Source organism: Platalea leucorodia (genome assembly GCF_965183815.1).
Source record: "Platalea leucorodia genome assembly, contig: SUPER_19_unloc_1, whole genome shotgun sequence".
In the NCBI taxonomy this organism is placed as follows: Eukaryota; Metazoa; Chordata; class Aves; order Pelecaniformes; family Threskiornithidae; genus Platalea; species Platalea leucorodia.
Window position 1 is genome coordinate 301,667 of NW_028121461.1, and position 24,049 is coordinate 325,715.

General features: G+C 61.1%; 1 protein-coding gene across 1 annotated transcript in view; it reads left to right on the top strand.

The window, feature by feature from the left end:
* The window catches only part of LOC309599222 (sperm-associated antigen 4 protein-like), a gene marked incomplete at both ends in the record, with an annotated part of 124,427 nt that overhangs the window by 72,578 nt on the left and 27,800 nt on the right, over positions 1-24,049 (top strand). The gene's annotated exons all lie outside the window — the stretch shown is intronic.

Here is a 24,049-nt window from a genome sequence, read left to right on the forward strand (position 1 = left end):
CTGGTGAAGAGCAACTGGGGAAACGCAGCGTACACCTGCATTTATCGAGTGCAGGTTCACGGGAAGATGGCAAAACCAGAAAGCCTCGACTAAAGCCAGAGGAAAAAGAGAAGGGCATACAGAAAAGAGCAGCAGAAGGGGAAGGAACAAGAAAATAAAAAAGATGTGGCAATTCAGATTGGTGCAGAAGCTCTGTCTCCAAAGTGGGGTGCGCAAGAAGGCCCTTTGGGGGGAGGGCGGGAGCGTGCGGGAACCGTTAGGACCTCTCCTTAATTTTTTCTGCAACCTGAGGAAGGCAGTAAGCACTCCTGAGGTTTACTCCAGAGAGGAGAGGCCCAGCCTGGCACCGCTCCTTCTCCCGCCACCCCGGGAGGCTCCGCAAGCGGCACCGGCCCAGGGCGGGCAGAGGGGCCCGGCTGCAGTTTACCACAGGCAGACGGCCACCCGGCCCCGAGCGGGCTCTGCAGGAGCTCTCCCCGGAGCCCGCCCACCCTCTTCCTGGCCTCTCAGCCAATGGCGCCCGCCAGGCAGTGACAGGCAGGGCCCGCCCCCAGCCAGTGCAGCGCCCTTCTCTGTCCCCGCCCCCTCCGGCCCGCTGCCGTGGCAACGGGGCCGACTGCAGGCACGGCCTGCGGGCCGAGCGAGGAGCCTTGGGACAGCTCTTCGGGGCTGCCAGGGCCGGGGGCTGGGAGCTCCTCCCTTACTTTCCCGACGGCGGGGCCGCAGGAGCAGATGGAACCGTTTGGCCTAGCACCTTCCCAGCATCCCGGCTGTCGGTTTGTCGGTGACCCCCCAGTTTCTGTGAAAGGGGGGTGGGGAGCCTGTCTGAGCGGCCTGTGGGAAAGCCCCCCGTTCCTCGGCCCATCAACGTCCCCGCTCTAGAGCTGGCTGCTCTCTGTCGGGGGTCCTTTTGTGTCACATTGAGTAGTGTCGACGGGGAATTTTCCAGCGCTTGGCCCCTGGTTATTCTCCCCTTGGCATTGGGACGACCCTGACCCGTCTTTCCTCTTGACGGACCACCCTCTCTGGGGTTCCCAGAAAGGCTGTGCGGTTCTGCAGCCCTTGGGCTGTTCCCGTCATGGGCTCCACCATGTAACACTCGAGGCCCCTCGGTCCCCCAGTGCTGCATTGTGCAACACTTGGCTGTTCCCTCCCGCTGTTGCTATCATGGGCATCGTGTCCTGGGCTACAACGCCGCCTGCGCTAAGGACATCCCGGGCAGCCAGTCGGAAAGCTCGTCCAAAGGGTTCCAGGGATGGGGAGGGTTAGAACCCCGTCTTCCTGGCAGCTGTCTAACAGCAGGGAGTATTGGGAGGGGGTCAGGGTGGCAGGAGCATTCCCTGCGGGGTGCTGGAGGCTCCCAAGGGGTTCCTGAGAGATGGGGCTGGGGAGTGGGCATCCCAGGATGCTCGGGGGGGTTCTCATGCTGCTGGAAATGGTTTGTAAAGCTAAGCAGAAACGGCAATTGTCCCATTAGCTTTGTATGACGGTAGGCACCTTAGGTGGGACCATCCCCCGTGCATCCAGCGCCGTAATAAAGAGAATGCCTGCTTCTCGATGCTACGTTGGTGTGAAGAGGCTGATTCCCCATTTCGGTGACAGTTTGGGCGACCCAGATGGGACTCCGCTTCTGAATCTCGACGGATCCGCGGGATCGCAGGACCCCCAGCCGGCACCGAGGGATTCTCGGGAAGAACCTCCGAAGCCCGGACCGAAGAGCTGTGAGCAGGACCCCTGGGAAGGTAAAGGCATCCCTTTTCTGATTAAAAGGGCGGTTGCCTGCCCGTCAGGCGCGGCGAAGGCCTCGCAGGGTTGGGCTCTAAAGGTACCTAAGGGAAGGATTGGATCCTATGGGGCCCAAGTCCCTAGGACACCTGTGTCTGGAAACCTTTGGCCGAAGGGGTGGGTTGGAGTCCCACTGAAGGTAATCTAGGGGTTCGAGTCCCCTTCTGGGGAATGCCTCTGACTATTTTGTGCCAAGTTATTGTTTCTCTGTTTGGTGTTGCTGTATCTTTTATGGCGGGCACTAAGCCCGCTGCGGGAGGGGGGATTCGGAAAAGATCTCCCCTAGGACGTATCGTGAAACATTGGAGGAAATTGGGAGGGGAGCCTCTCACTCGGAAACAGCTTCTAGAATATGGTAACAATTGGTGGCCAATGTATAGTCTCGAAGATCAGGCAGAATGGCCAAAGAATGGAACTCTAAGATATACTACTATAGTACAACTGATGGTACTTTGCAGGCGGGAGGGTAAATGGGATGAAGTAGCAGACGTGGATTTATTTTTCACACTAAGGAACCACCCGGAATGGCAGAAGGAACGCAGAATAATCCCACAGGATCCTCTGATCTTGGCTCTAGAAAAGGAGGGGAGGGGTAGGAATTTAAAACGATGGGGTTCTGCTTGTAGAAAATCCGCTCCTTTCGTACAAGCCCGTCTTGCCTCTTACTGGGTTTTTCTTCTTGGCACACAAAAGAGTTCCGAAAGGAGAAACGCTGGCAGAAGCAGCTGCCCCACGGGTTGAGAGCAAAGCCCCCGTTCCAGGCGGCTTTCTGGTTTCCCGGGGGTGCCCAGGAGAGCTGGAACCCTGCCCGGCAGCACAGGCCAGGCAGCCGCCCGGCACAGGAGCGTGGCAGGGTTTGGCGGGCCCAGAGGCATGTGCTCCCACCGCCCAGGAGAGCGGCAGCCGTGCTGCCCCAGGGGAGCCCACCGGCTCTCCCCGCCCTGCTGCGCCCTGGGGAGCCCCAGTGTGATGTCAGAGCCACCAGTGTGAGGTCAGAGCTGGCCGCCCGCACAGCCCTGTGGCGCGCGGGCAAGGAGCCCCCAGCTGCCGTGTGGCTCTTGCCCTGGGCAGGCGCGCTCCTGCTGTGGGGCAGCGTGGGGCTGCTGCCGGAGCTGTTTTTGCCTGGGCAGGCCACGCTGCTGGGGCTGAGGGGGAAGAGCGGAGCGGGGAGCCTGCCTTTGCCCAGAGATGGCGAGGAGAAAGGCCCCCGAGAGAAGACGCCAAGGGCCCTCCCAAGGCTCCTTGGGGAACGAGGCCGGCCAACAGCCGGCAGGGGAGGCAGCGGGGCCGAGCCGCTGCCAGACGAGTAGGTACGAAGCCTGGCATGTGCCCGGGGCATCAGGTTGGGCTGGTAGCACGGACGTGGCCTAGCACGGTCAGTGGGGTGCGGAGCAGCCTGGGGAAGCCGACAGAAGTTTTCTGAAGAAGAGCCCCGTGGTTTGCGACGCCCCCCTTCTGTGGGGACGGGTCTCGGCGGAAAGCCTGGCTCACTCTCACAGCCAAAAGGCAGTGTGCAGCAGGGGCTTTTGGGGAGGCGGTAGCCTCGTGCTGCAGGGTCGGAGCCCAGCCCTGCTGCACGGGGAGGCCAAGCCCCTGGGGCCTGAGACTGGCCCCCTCGGGATGTTGAGGCGCGATCCTGCCTGGCTGATGGGAGCAGCTGTGCGGGGCAGAGAGGGGTCGGGAGACCTGGGAGTGCCCAGGGAAGAGGTGGGGGGGGCGGTGGGAGGGGACAGCAGCCCGTGCCCCCTCCCCGAACGGCCACTGGGAGGTGTCTGCCGCGGGGCAGGGTGGGGCCAGGGGCCAGGGAGCAGGGAGGGACGGGCTGAGAATCGGGCTGTGCTGCCGGGTGGGCTTCCCGAGGTGGGGGTCTGCTGCTGCCAGCTTGCTCCCACTGCAGGCCTGTAAAGCAAAGGATGGGGAGGGGGGGGGGGAGCCCGCTGGGAGCAGCCCAGCTGTGCTGGCCTCTCTCGCTGCTGCTGGGACGGCCCGTCCTCTGGCAAGGGCCGCCACTCAGGCTACTCCTGCCCGCCTTCTTCACTGTGCTCGCTGATTGACCCTTGCTTCTGCGCAAACGCAGTCCTAGGATCACGTAGACGTTGTCCTTCAAGACTACTGTTGCCATTCTTCTGTTTCTTCCTATCTTCATGGTTCCGTGCATCTGTTCTCCCAAGGCCGAGTTGTCTGTAACGAGATTATCCCGGAGCCCCCTCTTATCTTATAACTGTTCTTCTAGCTACTCCCTAAATCACATCAAACTGTAAGGCATTCACAACACCCTTAAATCACACCAGGGTGTCTTCTGAGCTAATGAAGAGACTAAGGTATTTACCACATCTTTCTTGCTCTTGTGGTTTTTAACCCTTTCGACAGGAGTCCCTCTTTTTCAGGCAAAAGGTGGCCCTGCAGAAGAAGAGGATCTTCCAAGTCGTCTTCTTGTTGCTCCCCGTGGCTCTTGGTGAGTTTGCATGAGCAGACACCTGAGAGCGACAGCCAGGCTGTGCTGCATGCCAGCTTTCCGCTGGCCAGCTTTCCTTTTGGGCCAGTATGGGCGGAAACTCCCATGGCCCAAGCGCTTCCCGAGTACGTCCCGGACTGGGCCTGCCTTTTGGCCTGCCAGTAAGACTGGGAGTCTCCCAGCCATGCTGCTGCTCTGGCCACTGGACCACATGGCTTGCTTCGTCTGCAAGTCCGCGAGAGAAGGGCGTAGCTACTTCCAAGCCTGAACTGGGCATTCCCAGAGGGGAGGGGCCGTGCAGGGGGACCCATGGGGAGGTACGTACCTCTCCTAGCCCATGCAGCCTGGTCTCGGGGCTCCCTGAAGCAGCGAGGGGAAGCGGGGAATAGCTCTGGGGCACTGAGCACACCTGAGGCTCACGGCTGCGCAGTCCCCTCAAGCCTGGGCCGATGGCTTCCGGGCAGAGGCGCGTCCTCTCTCCGCACCCCGCGTTCCCCACCTCCTCAGCTCACCTGCTGCCCCACCCCTAAGGCAACAGGCCGGAGACAACGCGACTGCAGGCATCGCTAGCGACCCCAGTAAAATAACTCTCTCTTGATGATGTGAATTGCAGCTGCTGTTTACTGCGGGACCTCACTGTCAGCGTGGACAATGCAGCCAAAGGGACTGCTGGAGGTCGGTGACTCCTGTGGCACAGGCACCTCTCGCAACAGAGCATCGCTGAGAGCGGCTGGATAAATCACGGGCTCTCCTGCTGCCACGCAGGGTGACCCAAAGAAGCAGCAGCTTGTGCCGAGTCTTCCTAGGGAAGCCTCTCCTGGGAAGCCCCGGCGGCTCTGGTAGCGGATGCTCGAACCGAGCGTTTTTCCCTTTCAGGCGCCGGCACTTGTGTCTGCAGAAGACCTGAAGACCCTGCGGTAAGAGACGTTTCCTGAGCTGGCATTGGTTCTGTGCAGAAGCGTCAGCCGACCTCGTGCTACCTGCACTCGTTTTGCTAACAGCCAGGGCTCCCATACCTCCTACCTGCCTTTGCCTTCTGCTCAAACTGGTGTGGAAGGGAAGCGCTCGCAAAGCAGGGGAAGCACACGTGTGTCTCCTCTTGCTGAGACGCTCCCCAGAGGGGACTGGCCGCTCTCTGACAAGATCTGCTTTCCTGTCATGCAGGAACTTTTGCGTTTTGTTGGCGGAGCAAAGACAAATGATGCAGCTTCTGATGCAGGAGGTGGCTCAACTGAGGGCGGAGATCAGCAGGGCAAAGGTGATGCTGCGTTTTGGGGAAGGAGGCTTGGCTGGGCAGAACCCCCGAGAAAGCACTCCTTGGGCTTGTTGGTGGGGTCAGACTGCTGACGGCAGCAAGCCAGCCTTTGCCCCAGGGGCTTGCTGGGTGAGCTTCTGCGCTGCACAGGCCCTTCTCCAGGCCCAGTTTAAGCAGGCTGCTTGAGGCAGCAGAGGACTCCCGAGAGCCTTCCCTTGGCACGCCGGCACTCTGGCTCCTCTGGCTGGGCTCCTGAGGCAGGGATGAGACCCAGGCACGCTGACGGGGCCAGCCGTCGCTTGCAGGGCCCGAGCCCATCTCCCCGCTGACCTGCAGAGCGTGGAGGGTGGCGATGAGGGTGTGGCGACCCTCGTCAACCCACCTCGTGGCCATGGCCGTGGCCGTGGACACAGATTCTCTTCCTCAGTCCTCGTGGCTCACATCAGCAGCAGAGAGTCTTGCAGCTCTGTGGACGAGGCTTGCCTTGCCTTTCTGACACTGGCCCTTTGCCTCTGCCGGCGCTAGCAGCCACGCTGAACTGCCTGCTGATGTGGTCCTTTTCTGTGTTCGTTTATGGCGTTCCCAGGAAGTGAACCAGGCAGCGTCCCAGATGGCTTCGGAAGTCTACATCGAGATGTCTGACTGGGCCCTGAAAAGCTCTGGTATGGACACAAGCAGCCCAGTCTCCTTGCCCTGCGCTTGTCTGCAGCACTCCCCAAAGAAGCCCGTGCTCCGGGCGCTGCTCTCCAAAGTGGGGGAGCTTCAATGCTTCATGGGGTCCAAGAGCAAGGCTGTGGCACAGTGGCTCTCTCAGACTCCCTCCCAGTCCTGCCCTCGGCCTCCGCACGGGGGCCTGCGCACGGGTGCCTCCGCCGCTGCCCCCGCACGTGTTCCTGTGCTGTTGGAAGGGCTCTCTTCCTCTCCACTGCATTGGAAGAGGGAACGGCTGGGCCACCCTTTGCTGCCCATGCCGCAAGCCCTCAGTTTTGGTGTGCTGTCATTCACGTGGGCGCCCGCTGTCTCCCAGAACCCTCAGACCTTCTCCTCCTGGCGCTGTGAGAGAAGCAGTCACCACCAGGCCGGTGGCTGCTGTCATTCCCCTGCGCAGCTGGGCATGGGGAGGAGGAGAGGACTGACAGACGTGGAGCTGGCCGGCAGCATCAGAAATACTGTCTGAGCACCGAGTCCCCCTAGAATGTGGCCTCTTCCCGTCACCTGCTCTCCCTCCCTTCCAGGTGCCACCATCGACATGCAGAGAACTTCCGAGACCTACATCTGCAAAGAGAATTGGGGCTGCAGGCTTTTATGGCTCTTTCGCACTGCCAACCCCCCCGACACTATTTTGCAGGTATCGTAGCAGAACTCCTCAGGGAAGGTTTCCTGCCTCCCGCTGAAGTTGGGGACCGACCTCAGGGGCTCTGCCCTCGCTCCAGTGGCACTGCTCAAGCCCACAGTGTTGATCAGGTTCCTGAAAGCAAAGCTCGCACACAGGGCTGGGCTTGCTAGCAATCAGCGCTTCCCCTCAGGAGGGGAATGGAGCTGAACGGAGCCAAACCGCTGCATCTCGCCCACAGTGCTCTGCCCCAGCTGGGTGAAAGACTTTCTCCCTGGTGACCCCGTTTCCACGCCCATCCCTAACAGCGCCTTTTTGGGGCTGGCAGGCGGGAGGTGGGGGGTGCCCTGCAGAGCCACTGGGCAGAGAGGTGTTTCTGCTAGGCCCTGACTGGGACGGTTTCATAACCGCTGGTCTCCTCTGCCCCATAATCCTGAGAGCCCCCTTTCAGTCAGGCAGGGACGAAGGCCTCCTGCTTCTGTCCATTTCCTCCCACGCGCCTCATTTTCAAGCCAAAATAGACCCCAAGGAAACAACGGCGCCTACGCTTCAAGCTACGCGGGCCACTGTGTTGGCCCCAACACTCTCTCACTCTTCCTTGCTCTCGCGTTCTGCTTGCAGCCGGATGTTTCCCCAGGAAACTGCTGGCCTTTACAAGGGGATCAGGGCCAGGTGGTCATCAGGTTGCCAGCACGAGTCCACCTGACTGCCGTCACTGTGCAGCACATCTCCAAAGAAGTCTCTCCATCTGGGACCGTCATCAGCGCCCCCAGAGACGTCGCTGTCTTTGTGAGTCTCTGCTGGGCGCTTCTGGCGGGGATCTGGCCCTGGGGGAAAGCCATGGCAGGGTCTTGCTTGCTTTTGTGCGTCCTCTGAGGTTTGCGTCCTGCTCTCTCCTGAGCACTGCAGTGCCCTAGCGGGACACTTCAAGGGCTCTAGGGGTTTCATCCCTCTTGAGACTTGCTTGGGACAAGCACCTCAGGGTTCCTGAGCAGAAGTCAAGGCCGAGCCTGAGCTCCACCACAGCGAGTGCTAGCCTACTGCTAGAGCCCCAGGAGAGGGTGGGGAGATAGCAGGGCTGATCCAGCACGTAGGTTCCCTCTTTGTGGGGACGAGTCTGAGCTGCTCTCCTTGTGCTTTGCCCCTGAGGGAGTGGATGCGGACGGAGAAGAGGAAACTCTCCTTGGGACGTTCACGTACAACGTGGCAAAGGAGACCATTCAGACCTTCCCTCTGAAGGTACGGGCCACGCGCAGGGGCAAGGTGCCGGGGAGCAAACCAGGTTTGCCTGCAAGTCCATGGCAGGAAGAGCGTGAATGCTTTCTCCCTGGGCCGAGGGACAGTGTCCTCTCCTCCCAGCACAGCGTGCCCCTTCTCTCCCCGTGCTCTCACGCCTGCCAGGAGGAAAGCGGGCAGAGCAGACAGCGGGAGCTTGGTGGGGTTGCACAGCAGCCGCCCCCCGCACAGGAGCACCTCCCCGGCCTCTCTGCCAGCACAGAGCAAGCAGCAGAGGGAAGGGGCAGAGGGGAGGGAGACTGAGCCCCAGCAGGGCCGGCATGCAGAGGATGCCAGCTGCCTTCCCCCTTCCCGTGTCCCCAGCAGCCCCGGTACCAGCAGCGAGCCTCAGATTGCCACAGCCGCTCCCACGCACTTTCAGGAGCTCGTTCCTGAGCAGGAGCAGGGCTGGCAGGGGGAGGCACCTTCATTGCATTGTCGCTCCTAACAGCCCCGCTTCCTTTTCCCGCTTTTCTTCCCAGAACGCGCCGCTTCCCAGAGCCTTTGCACGTGTCAAACTTCTGGTGAAGAGCAACTGGGGAAACGCAGCGTACACCTGCATTTATCGAGTGCAGGTTCACGGGAAGATGGCAAAACCAGAAAGCCTCGACTAAAGCCAGAGGAAAAAGAGAAGGGCATACAGAAAAGAGCAGCAGAAGGGGAAGGAACAAGAAAATAAAAAAGATGTGGCAATTCAGATTGGTGCAGAAGCTCTGTCTCCAAAGTGGGGTGCGCAAGAAGGCCCTTTGGGGGGAGGGCGGGAGCGTGCGGGAACCGTTAGGACCTCTCCTTAATTTTTTCTGCAACCTGAGGAAGGCAGTAAGCACTCCTGAGGTTTACTCCAGAGAGGAGAGGCCCAGCCTGGCACCGCTCCTTCTCCCGCCACCCCGGGAGGCTCCGCAAGCGGCACCGGCCCAGGGCGGGCAGAGGGGCCCGGCTGCAGTTTACCACAGGCAGACGGCCACCCGGCCCCGAGCGGGCTCTGCAGGAGCTCTCCCCGGAGCCCGCCCACCCTCTTCCTGGCCTCTCAGCCAATGGCGCCCGCCAGGCAGTGACAGGCAGGGCCCGCCCCCAGCCAGTGCAGCGCCCTTCTCTGTCCCCGCCCCCTCCGGCCCGCTGCCGTGGCAACGGGGCCGACTGCAGGCACGGCCTGCGGGCCGAGCGAGGAGCCTTGGGACAGCTCTTCGGGGCTGCCAGGGCCGGGGGCTGGGAGCTCCTCCCTTACTTTCCCGACGGCGGGGCCGCAGGAGCAGATGGAACCGTTTGGCCTAGCACCTTCCCAGCATCCCGGCTGTCGGTTTGTCGGTGACCCCCCAGTTTCTGTGAAAGGGGGGTGGGGAGCCTGTCTGAGCGGCCTGTGGGAAAGCCCCCCGTTCCTCGGCCCATCAACGTCCCCGCTCTAGAGCTGGCTGCTCTCTGTCGGGGGTCCTTTTGTGTCACATTGAGTAGTGTCGACGGGGAATTTTCCAGCGCTTGGCCCCTGGTTATTCTCCCCTTGGCATTGGGACGACCCTGACCCGTCTTTCCTCTTGACGGACCACCCTCTCTGGGGTTCCCAGAAAGGCTGTGCGGTTCTGCAGCCCTTGGGCTGTTCCCGTCATGGGCTCCACCATGTAACACTCGAGGCCCCTCGGTCCCCCAGTGCTGCATTGTGCAACACTTGGCTGTTCCCTCCCGCTGTTGCTATCATGGGCATCGTGTCCTGGGCTACAACGCCGCCTGCGCTAAGGACATCCCGGGCAGCCAGTCGGAAAGCTCGTCCAAAGGGTTCCAGGGATGGGGAGGGTTAGAACCCCGTCTTCCTGGCAGCTGTCTAACAGCAGGGAGTATTGGGAGGGGGTCAGGGTGGCAGGAGCATTCCCTGCGGGGTGCTGGAGGCTCCCAAGGGGTTCCTGAGAGATGGGGCTGGGGAGTGGGCATCCCAGGATGCTCGGGGGGGTTCTCATGCTGCTGGAAATGGTTTGTAAAGCTAAGCAGAAACGGCAATTGTCCCATTAGCTTTGTATGACGGTAGGCACCTTAGGTGGGACCATCCCCCGTGCATCCAGCGCCGTAATAAAGAGAATGCCTGCTTCTCGATGCTACGTTGGTGTGAAGAGGCTGATTCCCCATTTCGGTGACAGTTTGGGCGACCCAGATGGGACTCCGCTTCTGAATCTCGACGGATCCGCGGGATCGCAGGACCCCCAGCCGGCACCGAGGGATTCTCGGGAAGAACCTCCGAAGCCCGGACCGAAGAGCTGTGAGCAGGACCCCTGGGAAGGTAAAGGCATCCCTTTTCTGATTAAAAGGGCGGTTGCCTGCCCATCAGGCGCGGCGAAGGCCTCGCAGGGTTGGGCTCTAAAGGTACCTAAGGGAAGGATTGGATCCTATGGGGCCCAAGTCCCTAGGACACCTGTGTCTGGAAACCTTTGGCCGAAGGGGTGGGTTGGAGTCCCACTGAAGGTAATCTAGGGGTTCGAGTCCCCTTCTGGGGAATGCCTCTGACTATTTTGTGCCAAGTTATTGTTTCTCTGTTTGGTGTTGCTGTATCTTTTATGGCGGGCACTAAGCCCGCTGCGGGAGGGGGGATTCGGAAAAGATCTCCCCTAGGACGTATCGTGAAACATTGGAGGAAATTGGGAGGGGAGCCTCTCACTCGGAAACAGCTTCTAGAATATGGTAACAATTGGTGGCCAATGTATAGTCTCGAAGATCAGGCAGAATGGCCAAAGAATGGAACTCTAAGATATACTACTATAGTACAACTGATGGTACTTTGCAGGCGGGAGGGTAAATGGGATGAAGTAGCAGACGTGGATTTATTTTTCACACTAAGGAACCACCCGGAATGGCAGAAGGAACGCAGAATAATCCCACAGGATCCTCTGATCTTGGCTCTAGAAAAGGAGGGGAGGGGTAGGAATTTAAAACGATGGGGTTCTGCTTGTAGAAAATCCGCTCCTTTCGTACAAGCCCGTCTTGCCTCTTACTGGGTTTTTCTTCTTGGCACACAAAAGAGTTCCGAAAGGAGAAACGCTGGCAGAAGCAGCTGCCCCACGGGTTGAGAGCAAAGCCCCCGTTCCAGGCGGCTTTCTGGTTTCCCGGGGGTGCCCAGGAGAGCTGGAACCCTGCCCGGCAGCACAGGCCAGGCAGCCGCCCGGCACAGGAGCGTGGCAGGGTTTGGCGGGCCCAGAGGCATGTGCTCCCACCGCCCAGGAGAGCGGCAGCCGTGCTGCCCCAGGGGAGCCCACCGGCTCTCCCCGCCCTGCTGCGCCCTGGGGAGCCCCAGTGTGATGTCAGAGCCACCAGTGTGAGGTCAGAGCTGGCCGCCCGCACAGCCCTGTGGCGCGCGGGCAAGGAGCCCCCAGCTGCCGTGTGGCTCTTGCCCTGGGCAGGCGCGCTCCTGCTGTGGGGCAGCGTGGGGCTGCTGCCGGAGCTGTTTTTGCCTGGGCAGGCCACGCTGCTGGGGCTGAGGGGGAAGAGCGGAGCGGGGAGCCTGCCTTTGCCCAGAGATGGCGAGGAGAAAGGCCCCCGAGAGAAGACGCCAAGGGCCCTCCCAAGGCTCCTTGGGGAACGAGGCCGGCCAACAGCCGGCAGGGGAGGCAGCGGGGCCGAGCCGCTGCCAGACGAGTAGGTACGAAGCCTGGCATGTGCCCGGGGCATCAGGTTGGGCTGGTAGCACGGACGTGGCCTAGCACGGTCAGTGGGGTGCGGAGCAGCCTGGGGAAGCCGACAGAAGTTTTCTGAAGAAGAGCCCCGTGGTTTGCGACGCCCCCCTTCTGTGGGGACGGGTCTCGGCGGAAAGCCTGGCTCACTCTCACAGCCAAAAGGCAGTGTGCAGCAGGGGCTTTTGGGGAGGCGGTAGCCTCGTGCTGCAGGGTCGGAGCCCAGCCCTGCTGCACGGGGAGGCCAAGCCCCTGGGGCCTGAGACTGGCCCCCTCGGGATGTTGAGGCGCGATCCTGCCTGGCTGATGGGAGCAGCTGTGCGGGGCAGAGAGGGGTCGGGAGACCTGGGAGTGCCCAGGGAAGAGGTGGGGGGGGCGGTGGGAGGGGACAGCAGCCCGTGCCCCCTCCCCGAACGGCCACTGGGAGGTGTCTGCCGCGGGGCAGGGTGGGGCCAGGGGCCAGGGAGCAGGGAGGGACGGGCTGAGAATCGGGCTGTGCTGCCGGGTGGGCTTCCCGAGGTGGGGGTCTGCTGCTGCCAGCTTGCTCCCACTGCAGGCCTGTAAAGCAAAGGATGGGGAGGGGGGGGGGGAGCCCGCTGGGAGCAGCCCAGCTGTGCTGGCCTCTCTCGCTGCTGCTGGGACGGCCCGTCCTCTGGCAAGGGCCGCCACTCAGGCTACTCCTGCCCGCCTTCTTCACTGTGCTCGCTGATTGACCCTTGCTTCTGCGCAAACGCAGTCCTAGGATCACGTAGACGTTGTCCTTCAAGACTACTGTTGCCATTCTTCTGTTTCTTCCTATCTTCATGGTTCCGTGCATCTGTTCTCCCAAGGCCGAGTTGTCTGTAACGAGATTATCCCGGAGCCCCCTCTTATCTTATAACTGTTCTTCTAGCTACTCCCTAAATCACATCAAACTGTAAGGCATTCACAACACCCTTAAATCACACCAGGGTGTCTTCTGAGCTAATGAAGAGACTAAGGTATTTACCACATCTTTCTTGCTCTTGTGGTTTTTAACCCTTTCGACAGGAGTCCCTCTTTTTCAGGCAAAAGGTGGCCCTGCAGAAGAAGAGGATCTTCCAAGTCGTCTTCTTGTTGCTCCCCGTGGCTCTTGGTGAGTTTGCATGAGCAGACACCTGAGAGCGACAGCCAGGCTGTGCTGCATGCCAGCTTTCCGCTGGCCAGCTTTCCTTTTGGGCCAGTATGGGCGGAAACTCCCATGGCCCAAGCGCTTCCCGAGTACGTCCCGGACTGGGCCTGCCTTTTGGCCTGCCAGTAAGACTGGGAGTCTCCCAGCCATGCTGCTGCTCTGGCCACTGGACCACATGGCTTGCTTCGTCTGCAAGTCCGCGAGAGAAGGGCGTAGCTACTTCCAAGCCTGAACTGGGCATTCCCAGAGGGGAGGGGCCGTGCAGGGGGACCCATGGGGAGGTACGTACCTCTCCTAGCCCATGCAGCCTGGTCTCGGGGCTCCCTGAAGCAGCGAGGGGAAGCGGGGAATAGCTCTGGGGCACTGAGCACACCTGAGGCTCACGGCTGCGCAGTCCCCTCAAGCCTGGGCCGATGGCTTCCGGGCAGAGGCGCGTCCTCTCTCCGCACCCCGCGTTCCCCACCTCCTCAGCTCACCTGCTGCCCCACCCCTAAGGCAACAGGCCGGAGACAACGCGACTGCAGGCATCGCTAGCGACCCCAGTAAAATAACTCTCTCTTGATGATGTGAATTGCAGCTGCTGTTTACTGCGGGACCTCACTGTCAGCGTGGACAATGCAGCCAAAGGGACTGCTGGAGGTCGGTGACTCCTGTGGCACAGGCACCTCTCGCAACAGAGCATCGCTGAGAGCGGCTGGATAAATCACGGGCTCTCCTGCTGCCACGCAGGGTGACCCAAAGAAGCAGCAGCTTGTGCCGAGTCTTCCTAGGGAAGCCTCTCCTGGGAAGCCCCGGCGGCTCTGGTAGCGGATGCTCGAACCGAGCGTTTTTCCCTTTCAGGCGCCGGCACTTGTGTCTGCAGAAGACCTGAAGACCCTGCGGTAAGAGACGTTTCCTGAGCTGGCATTGGTTCTGTGCAGAAGCGTCAGCCGACCTCGTGCTACCTGCACTCGTTTTGCTAACAGCCAGGGCTCCCGTACCTCCTACCTGCCTTTGCCTTCTGCTCAAACTGGTGTGGAAGGGAAGCGCTCGCAAAGCAGGGGAAGCACACGTGTCTCTCCTTCTTGCTGAGCTGAGACGCTCCCCAGAGGGGACTGGCCGCTCTCTGACAAGATCTGCTTTCCTGTCATGCAGGAACTTTTGCGTTTTGTTGGCGGAGCAAAGACAAATGATGCAGCTTCTGCTGGAGGAGGTGGCTCAACTGAGGGCGGAGATCAGCAGGGCAAAGGTGATGCTGCGTTTTGGGGAAGGAGGCTTGGCTGGGCAGAACCCCCGAGAAAGCACTCCTTGGGCTTGTTGGTGGGGTCAGACTGCTGACTGCAGCAAGCCAGCCTTTGCCCCAGGGGCTTGCTGGGTGAGCTTCTGCGCTGCACAGGCCCTTCTCCAGGCCCAGTTTAAGCAGGCTGCTTGAGGCAGCAGAGGACTCCCGAGAGCCTTCCCTTGGCACGCCGGCACTCTGGCTCCTCTGGCTGGGCTCCTGAGGCAGGGATGAGACCCAGGCACGCTGACGGGGCCAGCCGTCGCTTGCAGGGCCCGAGCCCATCTCCCCGCTGACCTGCAGAGCGTGGAGGGTGGGGATGAGGGTGTGGCGACCCTCGTCAACCCACCTCGCGGCCATGGCCGTGGCCGTGGACACAGATTCTCTTCCTCAGTCCTCGTGGCTCACATCAGCAGCAGAGAGTCTTGCAGCTCTGTGGACGAGGCTTGCCTTGCCTTTCTGACACTGGCCCTTTGCCTCTGCCGGCGCTAGCAGCCACGCTGAACTGCCTGCTGATGTGGTCCTTTTCTGTGTTCGTTTATGGCGTTCCCAGGAAGTGAACCAGGCAGTGTCCCAGATGGCTTCGGAAGTCTACGTCGAGATGTCTGACTGGGCCCTGAAAAGCTCTGGTATGGACACAAGCAGCCCAGTCTCCTTGCCCTGCGCTTGTCTGCAGCACTCCCCAAAGAAGCCTGTGCTCCGGGCGCTGCTCTCCAAAGGGGGGGAGCTTCAATGCTTCATGGGGTCCAAGAGCAAGGCTGTGGCACAGTGGCTCTCTCAGACTCCCTCCCAGTCCTGCCCTCGGCCTCCGCACGGGGGCCTGCGCACGGGTGCCTCCGCCGCTGCCCCCGCACGTGTTCCTGTGCTGTTGGAAGGGCTCTCTTCCTCTCCACTGCATTGGAAGAGGGAACGGCTGGGCCACCCTTTGCTGCCCATGCCGCAAGCCCTCAGTTTTGGTGTGCTGTCATTCACGTGGGCGCCCGCTGTCTCCCAGAACCCTCAGACCTTCTCCTCCTGGCGCTGTGAGAGAAGCAGTCACCACCAGGCCGGTGGCTGCTGTCATTCCCCTGCACAGCTGGGCACCCCCAGCGGCGTGGGGAGGAGGAGAGGACTGACAGACGTGGAGCTGGCCGGCAGCATCAGAAATACTGTCTGAGCACCGAGTCCCCCTAGAATGTGGCCTCTTCCCGTCACCTGCTCTCCCTCCCTTCCAGGTGCCACCATCGACATGCAGAGAACTTCCGAGACCTACATCTGCAAAGAGAATTGGGGCTGCAGGCTTTTATGGCTCTTTCGCACTGCCAACCCCCCCGACACTATTTTGCAGGTATCGTAGCAGAACTCCTCAGGGAAGGTTTCCTGCCTCCCGCTGAAGTTGGGGACCGACCTCAGGGGCTCTGCCCTCGCTCCAGTGGCACTGCTCAAGCCCACAGTGTTGATCAGGTTCCTGAAAGCAAAGCTCGCACACAGGGCTGGGCTTGCTAGCAATCAGCGCTTCCCCTCAGGAGGGGAATGGAGCTGAACGGAGCCAAACCGCTGCATCTCGCCCACAGTGCTCTGCCCCAGCTGGGTGAAAGACTTTCTCCCTGGTGACCCCGTTTCCACGCCCATCCCTAACAGCGCCTTTTTGGGGCTGGCAGGCGGGAGGTGGGGGTGCCCTGCAGAGCCACTGGGCAGAGAGGTGTTTCTGCTAGGCTCTGACTGGGACGGTTTCATAACCGCTGGTCTCCTCTGCCCCATAATCCTGAGAGCCCCCTTTCAGTCAGGCAGGGACGAAGGCCTCCTGCTTCTGTCCATTTCCTCCCACGCGCCTCATTTTCAAGCCAAAATAGACCCCAAGGAAACAACGGTGCCTACGCTTCAAGCTACGCGGGCCACTGTGTTGGCCCCAACACTCTCTCACTCTTCCTTGCTCTCGCGTTCTGCTTGCAGCCGGATGTTTCCCCAGGAAACTGCTGGCCTTTACAAGGGGATCAGGGCCAGGTGGTCATCAGGTTGCCAGCACGAGTCCATCTGACTGCCGTCACTGTGCAGCACATCTCCAAAGAAGTCTCTCCATCTGGGACCGTCATCAGCGCCCCCAGAGACGTCGCTGTCTTTGTGAGTCTCTGCTGGGCGCTTCTGGCGGGGATCTGGCCCTGGGGGAAAGCCATGGCAGGGTCTTGCTTGCTTTTGTGCGTCCTCTGAGGTTTGCGTCCTGCTCTCTCCTGAGCACTGCAGTGCCCTAGCGGGACACTTCAAGGGCTCTAGGGGTTTCATCCCTCTTGAGACTTGCTTGGGACAAGCACCTCAGGGTTCCTGAGCAGAAGTCAAGGCCGAGCCTGAGCTCCACCACAGCGAGTGCTAGCCTACTGCTAGAGCCCCAGGAGAGGGTGGGGAGATAGCAGGGCTGATCCAGCACGTAGGTTCCCTCTTTGTGGGGACGAGTCTGAGCTGCTCTCCTTGTGCTTTGCCCCTGAGGGAGTGGATGCGGACGGAGAAGAGGAAACTCTCCTTGGGACGTTCACGTACAACGTGGCAAAGGAGACCATTCAGACCTTCCCTCTGAAGGTACGGGCCACGCGCAGGGGCAAGGTGCCAGGGAGCAAACCAGGTTTGCCTGCAAGTCCATGGCAGGAAGAGCGTGAATGCTTTCTCCCTGGGCCGAGGGACAGTGTCCTCTCCTCCCAGCACAGCGTGCCCCTTCTCTCCCCGTGCTCTCACGCCTGCCAGGAGGAAAGCGGGCAGAGCAGACAGCGGGAGCTTGGTGGGGTTGCACAGCAGCCGCCCCCCACACAGGAGCACCTCCCCGGCCTCTCTGCCAGCACAGAGCAAGCAGCAGAGGGAAGGGGCAGAGGGGAGGGAGACTGAGCCCCAGCAGGGCTGGCATGCAGAGGATGCCAGCTGCCTTCCCCCTTCCCGTGTCCCCAGCAGCCCCGGTACCAGCAGCGAGCCTCAGATTGCCACAGCCGCTCCCACCCACTTTCAGGAGCTCGTTCCTGAGCAGGAGCAGGGCTGGCAGGGGGAGGCACCTTCATTGCATTGTCGCTCCTAACAGCCCCGCTTCCTTTTCCCGCTTTTCTTCCCAGAACGCGCCGCTTCCCAGAGCCTTTGCACGTGTCAAACTTCTGGTGAAGAGCAACTGGGGAAACGCAGCGTACACCTGCATTTATCGAGTGCAGGTTCACGGGAAGATGGCAAAACCAGAAAGCCTCGACTAAAGCCAGAGGAAAAAGAGAAGGGCATACAGAAAAGAGCAGCAGAAGGGGAAGGAACAAGAAAATAAAAAAGATGTGGCAATTCAGATTGGTGCAGAAGCTCTGTCTCCAAAGTGGGGTGCGCAAGAAGGCCCTTTGGGGGGAGGGCGGGAGCGTGCGGGAACCGTTAGGACCTCTCCTTAATTTTTTCTGCAACCTGAGGAAGGCAGTAAGCACTCCTGAGGTTTACTCCAGAGAGGAGAGGCCCAGCCTGGCACCGCTCCTTCTCCCGCCACCCCGGGAGGCTCCGCAAGCGGCACCGGCCCAGGGCGGGCAGAGGGGCCCGGCTGCAGTTTACCACAGGCAGACGGCCACCCGGCCCCGAGCGGGCTCTGCAGGAGCTCTCCCCGGAGCCCGCCCACCCTCTTCCTGGCCTCTCAGCCAATGGCGCCCGCCAGGCAGTGACAGGCAGGGCCCGCCCCCAGCCAGTGCAGCGCCCTTCTCTGTCCCCGCCCCCTCCGGCCCGCTGCCGTGGCAACGGGGCCGACTGCAGGCACGGCCTGCGGGCCGAGCGAGGAGCCTTGGGACAGCTCTTCGGGGCTGCCAGGGCCGGGGGCTGGGAGCTCCTCCCTTACTTTCCCGACGGCGGCGCCGCAGGAGCAGATGGAACCGTTTGGCCTAGCACCTTCCCAGCATCCCGGCTGTCGGTTTGTCGGTGACCCCCCAGTTTCTGTGAAAGGGGGGTGGGGAGCCTGTCTGAGCGGCCTGTGGGAAAGCCCCCCGTTCCTCGGCCCATCAACGTCCCCGCTCTAGAGCTGGCTGCTCTCTGTCGGGGGTCCTTTTGTGTCACATTGAGTAGTGTCGACGGGGAATTTTCCAGCGCTTGGCCCCTGGTTATTCTGCCCTTGGCATTGGGACGACCCTGACCCGTCTTTGCTCTTGACGGACCACCCTCTCTGGGGTTCCCAGAAAGGCTGTGCGGTTCTGCAGCCCTTGGGCTGTTCCCGTCATGGGCTCCACCATGTAACACTCGAGGCCCCTCGGTCCCCCAGTGCTGCATTGTGCAACACTTGGCTGTTCCCTCCCGCTGTTGCTATCATGGGCATCGTGTCCTGGGCTACAACGCCGCCTGCGCTAAGGACATCCCGGGCAGCCAGTCGGAAAGCTCGTCCAAAGGGTTCCAGGGATGGGGAGGGTTAGAACCCCGTCTTCCTGGCAGCTGTCTAACAGCAGGGAGTATTGGGAGGGGGTCAGGGTGGCAGGAGCATTCCCTGCGGGGTGCTGGAGGCTCCCAAGGGGTTCCTGAGAGATGGGGCTGGGGAGTGGGCATCCCAGGATGCTCGGGGGGGTTCTCATGCTGCTGGAAATGGTTTGTAAAGCTAAGCAGAAACGGCAATTGTGCCATTAGCTTTGTATGACGGTAGGCACCTTAGGTGGGACCATCCCCCGTGCATCCAGCGCCGTAATAAAGAGAATGCCTGCTTCTCGATGCTACGTTGGTGTGAAGAGGCTGATTCCCCATTTCGGTGACAGTTTGGGCGACCCAGATGGGACTCCGCTTCTGAATCTCGACGGATCCGCGGGATCGCAGGACCCCCAGCCGGCACCGAGGGATTCTCGGGAAGAACCTCCGAAGCCCGGACCGAAGAGCTGTGAGCAGGACCCCTGGGAAGGTAAAGGCATCCCTTTTCTGATTAAAAGGGCGGTTGCCTGCCCGTCAGGCGCGGCGAAGGCCTCGCAGGGTTGGGCTGTAAAGGTACCTAAGGGAAGGATTGGATCCTATGGGGCCCAAGTCCCTAGGACACCTGTGTCTGGAAACCTTTGGCCGAAGGGGTGGGTTGGAGTCCCACTGAAGGTAATCTAGGGGTTCGAGTCCCCTTCTGGGGAATGCCTCTGACTATTTTGTGCCAAGTTATTGTTTCTCTGTTTGGTGTTGCTGTATCTTTTATGGCGGGCACTAAGCCCGCTGCGGGAGGGGGGATTCGGAAAAGATCTCCCCTAGGACGTATCGTGAAACATTGGAGGAAATTGGGAGGGGAGCCTCTCACTCGGAAACAGCTTCTAGAATATGGTAACAATTGGTGGCCAATGTATAGTCTCGAAGATCAGGCAAAATGGCCAAAGAATGGAACTCTGAGATATACTACTATAGTACAACTGATGGTACTTTGCAGGCGGGAGGGTAAATGGGATGAAGTAGCAGACGTGGATTTATTTTTCACACTAAGGAACCACCCGGAATGGCAGAAGGAACGCAGAATAATCCCACAGGATCCTCTGATCTTGGCTCTAGAAAAGGAGGGGAGGGGTAGGAATTTAAAACGATGGGGTTCTGCCTGTAGAAAATCCGCTCCTTTCGTACAAGCCCGTCTTGCCTCTTACTGGGTTTTTCTTCTTGGCACACAAAAGAGTTCCGAAAGGAGAAACGCTGGCAGAAGCAGCTGCCCCACGGGTTGAGAGCAAAGCCCCTGTTCCAGGCGGCTTTCTGGTTTCCCGGGGGTGCCCAGGAGAGCTGGAACCCTGCCCGGCAGCACAGGCCAGGCAGCCGCCCGGCACAGGAGCGTGGCAGGGTTTGGCGGGCCCAGAGGCATGTGCTCCCACCGCCCAGGAGAGCAGCAGCCGTGCTGCCCCAGGGGAGCCCACCGGCTCTCCCCGCCCTGCTGCGCCCTGGGGAGCCCCAGTGTGATGTCAGAGCCACCAGTGTGAGGTCAGAGCTGGCCGCCCGCACAGCCCTGTGGCGCGCGGGCAAGGAGCCCCCAGCTGCCGTGTGGCTCTTGCCCTGGGCAGGCGCGCTCCTGCTGTGGGGCAGCGTGGGGCTGCTGCCGGAGCTGTTTTTGCCTGGGCAGGCCACGCTGCTGGGGCTGAGGGGGAAGAGCGGAGCGGGGAGCCTGCCTTTGCCCAGAGATGGCGAGGAGAAAGGCCGCCGAGAGAAGACGCCAAGGGCCCTCCCAAGGCTCCTTGGGGAACGAGGCCGGCCAACAGCCGGCAGGGGAGGCAGCGGGGCCGAGCCGCTGCCAGACGAGTAGGTACGAAGCCTGGCATGTGCCCGGGGCATCAGGTTGGGCTGGTAGCACGGACGTGGCCTAGCACAGTCAGTGGGGTGCGGAGCAGCCTGGGGAAGCCGACAGAAGTTTTCTGAAGAAGAGCCCCGTGGCTTGCGACGCCCCCCTTCTGTGGGGACGGGTCTCGGCGGAAAGCCTGGCTCACTCTCGCAGCCAAAAGGCAGTGTGCAGCAGGGGCTTTTGGGGAGGCGGTAGCCTCGTGCTGCAGGGTCGGAGCCCAGCCCTGCTGCACGGGGAGGCCAAGCCCCTGGGGCCTGAGACTGGCCCCCTCGGGACGTTGAGGCGCGATCCTGCCTGGCTGATGGGAGCAGCTGTGCGGGGCAGAGAGGGGTCGGGAGACCTGGGAGTGCCCGGGGAAGAGGTGGAGGGGGCGGTGGGGGGGGACAGCAGCCCGTGCCCCCTCCCCGAACGGCCACTGGGAGGTGTCTGCCGCGGGGCAGGGTGGGGCCAGGGGCCAGGGAGCAGGGAGGGACGGGCTGAGAATCGGGCTGTGCTGCCGGGTGGGCTTCCCGAGGCGGGGGTCTGCTGCTGCCAGCTTGCTCCCACTGCAGGCCTGTAAAGCAAAGGATGGGGAAAGGAGGGGGGGGGCCCGCTGGGAGCAGCCCAGCTGTGCTGGCCCGTCCTCTGGCAAGGGCCGCCACTCAGGCTACTCCTGCCCGCCTTCTTCACTGTGCTCGCTGATTGACCCTTGCTTCTGCGCAAACGCAGTCCTAGGATCACGTAGACGTTGTCCTTCAAGACTACTGTTGCCATTCTTCTGTTTCTTCCTATCTTCATGGTTCCGTGCATCTGTTCTCCCAAGGCCGAGTTGTCTGTAACGAGATTATCCCGGAGCCCCCTCTTATCTTATAACTGTTCTTCTAGCTACTCCCTAAATCACATCAAACTGTAAGGCATTCACAACACCCTTAAATCACACCAGGGTGTCTTCTGAGCTAATGAAGAGACTAAGGTATTTACCACATCTTTCTTGCTCTTGTGGTTTTTAACCCTTTCGACAGGAGTCCCTCTTTTTCAGGCAAAAGGTGGCCCTGCAGAAGAAGAGGATCTTCCAAGTCGTCTTCTTGTTGCTCCCCGTGGCTCTTGGTGAGTTTGCATGAGCAGACACCTGAGAGCGACAGCCAGGCTGTGCTGCATGCCAGCTTTCCGCTGGCCAGCTTTCCTTTTGGGCCAGTATGGGCGGAAACTCCCATGGCCCAAGCGCTTCCCGAGTACGTCCCGGACTGGGCCTGCCTTTTGGCCTGCCAGTAAGACTGGGAGTCTCCCAGCCATGCTGCTGCTCTGGCCACTGGACCACATGGCTTGCTTCGTCTGCAAGTCCGCGAGAGAAGGGCGTAGCTACTTCCAAGCCTGAACTGGGCATTCCCAGAGGGGAGGGGCCGTGCAGGGGGACCCATGGGGAGGTACGTACCTCTCCTAGCCCATGCAGCCTGGTCTCGGGGCTCCCTGAAGCAGCGAGGGGAAGCGGGGAATAGCTCTGGGGCACTGAGCACACCTGAGGCTCACGGCTGCGCAGTCCCCTCAAGCCTGGGCCGATGGCTTCCGGGCAGAGGCGCGTCCTCTCTCCGCACCCCGCGTTCCCCACCTCCTCAGCTCACCTGCTGCCCCACCCCTAAGGCAACAGGCCGGAGACAACGCGACTGCAGGCATCGCTAGCGACCCCAGTAAAATAACTCTCTCTTGATGATGTGAATTGCAGCTGCTGTTTACTGCGGGACCTCACTGTCAGCGTGGACAATGCAGCCAAAGGGACTGCTGGAGGTCGGTGACTCCTGTGGCACAGGCACCTCTCGCAACAGAGCATCGCTGAGAGCGGCTGGATAAATCACGGGCTCTCCTGCTGCCACGCAGGGTGACCCAAAGAAGCAGCAGCTTGTGCCGAGTCTTCCTAGGGAAGCCTCTCCTGGGAAGCCCCGGCGGCTCTGGTAGCGGATGCTCGAACCGAGCGTTTTTCCCTTTCAGGCGCCGGCACTTGTGTCTGCAGAAGACCTGAAGACCCTGCGGTAAGAGACGTTTCCTGAGCTGGCATTGGTTCTGTGCAGAAGCGTCAGCCGACCTCGTGCTACCAGCACTCGTTTTGCTAACAGCCAGGGCTCCCATACCTCCTACCTGCCTTTGCCTTCTGCTCAAACTGGTGTGGAAGGGAAGCGCTCGCAAAGCAGGGGAAGCACACGTGTCTCTCCTTCTTGCTGAGCTGAGACGCTCCCCAGAGGGGACTGGCCGCTCTCTGACAAGATCTGCTTTCCTGTCATGCAGGAACTTTTGCGTTTTGTTGGCGGAGCAAAGACAAATGATGCAGCTTCTGCTGGAGGAGGTGGCTCAACTGAGGGCGGAGATCAGCAGGGCAAAGGTGATGCTGCGTTTTGGGGAAGGAGGCTTGGCTGGGCAGAACCCCCGAGAAAGCACTCCTTGGGCTTGTTGGTGGGGTCAGACTGCTGACTGCAGCAAGCCAGCCTTTGCCCCAGGGGCTTGCTGGGTGAGCTTCTGCGCTGCACAGGCCCTTCTCCAGGCCCAGTTTAAGCAGGCTGCTTGAGGCAGCAGAGGACTCCCGAGAGCCTTCCCTTGGCACGCCGGCACTCTGGCTCCTCTGGCTGGGCTCCTGAGGCAGGGATGAGACCCAGGCACGCTGACGGGGCCAGCCGTCGCTTGCAGGGCCCGAGCCCATCTCCCCGCTGACCTGCAGAGCGTGGAGGGTGGGGATGAGGGTGTGGCGACCCTCGTCAACCCACCTCGTGGCCATGGCCGTGGCCGTGGACACAGATTCTCTTCCTCAGTCCTCGTGGCTCACATCAGCAGCAGAGAGTCTTGCAGCTCTGTGGACGAGGCTTGCCTTGCCTTTCTGACACTGGCCCTTTGCCTCTGCCGGCGCTAGCAGCCACGCTGAACTGCCTGCTGATGTGGTCCTTTTCTGTGTTCGTTTATGGCGTTCCCAGGAAGTGAACCAGGCAGTGTCCCAGATGGCTTCGGAAGTCTACGTCGAGATGTCTGACTGGGCCCTGAAAAGCTCTGGTATGGACACAAGCAGCCCAGTCTCCTTGCCCTGCGCTTGTCTGCAGCACTCCCCAAAGAAGCCTGTGCTCCGGGCGCTGCTCTCCAAAGGGGGGGAGCTTCAATGCTTCATGGGGTCCAAGAGCAAGGCTGTGGCACAGTGGCTCTCTCAGACTCCCTCCCAGTCCTGCCCTCGGCCTCCGCACGGGGGCCTGCGCACGGGTGCCTCCGCCGCTGCCCCCGCACGTGTTCCTGTGCTGTTGGAAGGGCTCTCTTCCTCTCCACTGCATTGGAAGAGGGAACGGCTGGGCCACCCTTTGCTGCCCATGCCGCAAGCCCTCAGTTTTGGTGTGCTGTCATTCACGTGGGCGCCCGCTGTCTCCCAGAACCCTCAGACCTTCTCCTCCTGGCGCTGTGAGAGAAGCAGTCACCACCAGGCCGGTGGCTGCTGTCATTCCCCTGCACAGCTGGGCACCCCCAGCGGCGTGGGGAGGAGGAGAGGACTGACAGACGTGGAGCTGGCCGGCAGCATCAGAAATACTGTCTGAGCACCGAGTCCCCCTAGAATGTGGCCTCTTCCCGTCACCTGCTCTCCCTCCCTTCCAGGTGCCACCATCGACATGCAGAGAACTTCCGAGACCTACATCTGCAAAGAGAATTGGGGC